This window comes from Glandiceps talaboti, chromosome 17 (assembly GCF_964340395.1).
Source record: "Glandiceps talaboti chromosome 17, keGlaTala1.1, whole genome shotgun sequence".
Classification (NCBI taxonomy): Eukaryota; Metazoa; Hemichordata; class Enteropneusta; family Spengelidae; genus Glandiceps; species Glandiceps talaboti.
The window spans coordinates 18,372,209-18,377,208 of NC_135565.1; positions in this window are offsets into that span (position 1 = coordinate 18,372,209).

Here is a 5,000-nt window from a genome sequence, read left to right on the forward strand (position 1 = left end):
AGATGTACAGTTCAAACACCACCAGTTAAAAGTGGTGTGTTCATTTATATATATACCTATAATTGCAGCAAATACTTGTGAGAAGCAATGTCAGAGACTGAAAGGTCTTATTTACTGGACGTACCCACAGTCCCTCTATCGGTAGGGTGATAGAGGGGACTGTACTCCAACTTACAACACAATTTGACGTGCGTGAGTACTATAAACCAGGTGTAAGCTGTAAGTTGGCCAGCTGTAACTATGGAATTTGTCATTCTGATGAGGACTGTCGACAAGACGGATCATACCGCCACCTAGTGGTCAGCTGTAACTATGGAATTTGTCATTCTGATAAGGATCTTCGACAAGACAGAAAGCACAATGCTAAGAACTTTGAACTGATCGTCGACCAAGACAGATCAAAAGCTCAATGCTATAAAGTTTTGAACTGTTTGCATGCTATAACATTTGTAAATCATTTGATCCACCAAGCTGGTGAACATTTTTGGTCATTTTCTATAAACCATGTACTAAATGCTTCACTTAGTATTAATGAAATGGTTGTATGTTATGTATAATTGGAGAGCTAGGTTTAAATATGCACCTATTATACTTTTGATTTTTGTATATCTAGACTGTTATGTTTCTTATGTTTATTTAAAATTTATTTATTTCAATTAATTAGGGTATTTTAATTGGTTAGAGGTCCTATATTCACTATCCATGTAGAAAGCGAGGGTCGAAAAGCTGCAATGTAAATTTTAATGAGATATTTCTGTGTTGAACTACTGTGTGACAGTGAAACATTTAAGTGCTGTCCAAAAATATGAGTTATTTGCTTCTTCTTTTAAAACTCATTGTTAAGGGGGATGAATTTGTTCGTACTACTAGTAGCATTACGCTACCATTAAATGTGGGTAAGTATCATCCGTAGGGCTAACGTTTATCAATGCGACTCTCCAAATTACTCACGTCGACCGTACCAGTAAAAAGTGGGGTAGATCTAGGGTTATGAGATAAAACTATCGAATGCGATGGAAGAAGGATGTTGTTAGTATTTCCTATTAATTGTCCACTTTGTAAATTGTTTGGCGTGGTTTGAAAAAAGTTGGTCGACGTTCTTCCAGAACAAATTCAATGTAATCCGTATAGATCAAATGATAAGACAACACTAATCGGAGAACCTGGGATTGAAACATGGGCCTTTAAATTTGACAATGATATGTAGCTATGTAGAGAAATAGGATTTGTCCTCGAGGCTCTTATTCAGTCTGATTTAGGCAGAGGTTGAGCCGTCGTAATTTCATGACCGCTCTAGGTAACAGGACGGTATCTAAGGTACACGTCATAATTTATACCATGTTGGGTTGTCGTGTACCACGATCTACATCTGCCTGCAAAATACAGAGTGATTATACCTCAAGTCTACCACATATTTAAGAACAACAAACACCTGAACAACCGGGTTACTCTCTCAAAGGACACTTTTATAGACCAGCGTACTATGTCATGTCAATTGTCCCCTTACAATCATTGTCTTGTAGACGTCTTGTAAACTCACCGCAAAGTTGTAATTCACCTGAACTGTGCATCCTCTCAAACCGCATCGTACTTTTCTCCGCCGATGCATCGAACCGCCCCTGTCAACTATTGTCTTGCAAATTAATCAAACACACTCCATCATACTTGCCACAAAGTTGTAAAGCGTACTACACAATTTCACCTGTACCTAGTCTATCTTCTAGACCTCGGATGTTCTTCCGATACAATACGACACCCGGGTACGACACACGACCGAAATCGCTATCGAGGATGGAACATTCGGGCAAGCCCTCACTGCGAACTTCTTTCGCTTATAGTATCGAAAGAAAGCCCGAACGTCTAGCAGCAAGACTATTACCTGTACCCTGCATTCTCGTAAACCACTCCACTGATCGAACAGTCCCGAACGGTGTCGTATTGTATTGTTACGAGGATAGACCTCTGGAAAATCAACATAGTTTGATATTTGTAGTTGAAATAAAACCTTTGACCTAAAAGTTCGTGTAGCAAGCAAAGACAGAAACCACATGTCTGGAGAAGAAAAAGAGTTGTAGCGAGTATTCAAAACAAGTCTTACTAACTGCACCATGGATGTATTAGTGACGGAAAGAATATCACTATTACAGTCCAGAGCAGTTAAAGGCACCGTTTAACAAGAAACCAACGATAAACATTTACAAAACCACAGACAAGTAAGTTAACCACAGACAAGTAACTTAATTACCTGTCTGTGACAAAACTAATTTTACACAGGCCTTCATATGAACTCGACAGGGGTTTGTGAATGCTGTTTGGGTTATTTGTTGCGTGAATACGGGAAATTGTATCGTGTGTACATGTGTGTGTGTGTGTGTGTGTGTGTGTGTGTGTGTGTGTGTGTGTCCCCATCCGAATCGTCACCTAGTGTGGTAAGGGGTGAGACAGTGTGTACTTTAGACCACCAGCAAGCTTTATCGTACCTAAGACCTCCGGCTATGTCTCGTTACGTTGTTCCAATGGGGTCTATTGTATACTTCAAAACACGTCAGCCATCATTGGTTTACCTTATACACAGCAGACATGTAAGAAACTACTTGTCTGTACCTCATACCAGGCCTAACAATGTAATATACAGAGATAAGGGCGGTATCACCTGAAAAGTTTGTTTTAAATGAAGGTCAGGATCGATACTTGAATTCTTCCATTTAAATAAAATACTACGTTTATTCTTAAACAATCCCTACAGAATTGATAGCGGACACCAACGACAAACAAACACATACTACAAATGTTAACTATTCTGTCGTTAAAAATGGTTATATAGTTCCACTATGACATCATCAAGTCGAATTCATACGTCATAATCACGGAATGCTATGGTTACGTACAATACACTAGTCTAGAGGGTATCCGTGAAACTTAAATATCTCTCTTCACCTCGTCTAGCGCAATGAGAAAACTAAAAGTTATTCATGCAAATTAGTAAACCTCCAACTGTTAGAATAATATAAACAGTGCATAAGTAGCCGCCTGATATTATATAAACGTACCATATTTGGACATTAGGTAACTGCTTACTTCAATAAATACTAACTTATCACTGGGCAGAATCTGTGATTGATTAACAAACACATGACTGTATGGGTGGCTTTGTTTCAAATTGAAATTTCACCTCAGTTTCTCATTAAGCTAGACACAAAAGGAGATTCGAAGCAACATATAGCCTCTAGACTAAGTACACTATCCTCAGCCATCATTTGCTGACCTCAGGTCAAACGACGCACAGCACAGAGATACAGACGGCATTACATCAAAGGATTGCTTACAGTAAGAGTCACCGTACTTACTTCATTTGTGCATATAAAATCACGTAACAGAAAAACCACAAAAGCTAAACTTTTATGAACCTGAATTGAGGCATCGACCGGTCATTTGAACAAACATGTAAAGTCACACGGCTTGAAGGAACTATGCCAAAGTACGACCAAAGTTGGCAAATTGAAATACCGCGAGAAAAAAAATTGTAACCGGTAATTGATGAGTCCGTAAATATCACGAAAGATATAAAATAACGACCGGTAAATAAGTGAAGGTACAGCGTCAGTTGAGTATCTCTAGAGCTATTATTGTAAAGAGCTCCATATCATGTGAAATGTCAGAAAACGGCAATGTTTTACAGTTATGTCTTGTAAAATGTCTGAAGGCATAGTTTTAATGTAAACGCGAACTTTTAGCAAGGTTACAGTCTACAGGTACCGGTTGACGGCAGGCCTCGACCATCGTTCATAAAGGTATCACTTTCCGTGTGTTTGAAAATAACGAATCAGTTTGATTAGTTTTGTTAAATATACAGAATTCTCTAACGAAGATTCGAAAACAAAAAGTATATGTGACCCAGGTTTGAACTCGGGTCGCAGAATTCCAAGTCTAGTGCCAACCAGAACAGTTTTACCAAATAATACAATAACAAGAACTTAGACTTGAAAGCTTGTTATTGAAATTATGTTTTGAAAATTATTTTAGATGTATATAGGGTTTTATTACAAGCCGAAGTTTCGTCTACACTGACTGAAGGAATGAGGAACAGAAGTGATACAACGATAAACGTTTCGGTAAAACGTTTTAGGCATCCGTATAGTGAAAAAAAAATCAATCTATCTGGTCAGAACAGTTTGTCTAAAATGATGCGAAGACGTGATTTAAAAAAAAATAAACTACAAAAGAGAGAGCAAAACATGTTACACAAATAACGTTTGAATTTGATGAGTCGCTTTTAATGCCATATATATGATTACAACAAGGAAAAGTGAATTATTAGAATCTTGGATATTATACAAAAATGGGAAAGCCGATTTCATGGAAATAAACATGACATAAGGGTGACCCTATATTTTTTCTGTTTCTCATTACCGATCGATCCAAATTTTCACCTCCAACATCAAAATAATTCTTTTTTATTTACGACCGCCCTGGATATTTTGCAGAACAGTGCCCCCTCTGGCAAGAATAAACAAGTGTTTGGAATGTAACATCACCTCATTTGTTATGGCGGTGCAGCAACGACACTTGTTCACGATTATACATAACATTTCTTTAGTGACGGAAGTTTTTCGAGTAAACGTAGAATATGTCAATTGTGTATAGAAGCTGGGAAAGGACTTGTTACCATGGCATCCAATAAAATGAAGATAGAGAGGAGGAAAAGGAGAGGCAGAGAAACATGAAGATAATGATTTTTTTTTTTGACTTAAAATAAAAACCGACCCAAAGTTGCCATGAAAAAGTAATGAGAAACATTTTTAAAAATAGGATCACCCCCTAATATAAGTCGAGTGCATAATAATACTATAGATGCTGATTATAAATCTATCATTTCTATTCTCAACTACAAACAAATACACAAATGAAAGAAGGTGAACTTGAAGTTCAAGGTAAAACAAAGAAAATATATTCCATGAATATATTAATATTCTAATTAATATTCATCCCATGAATATTAA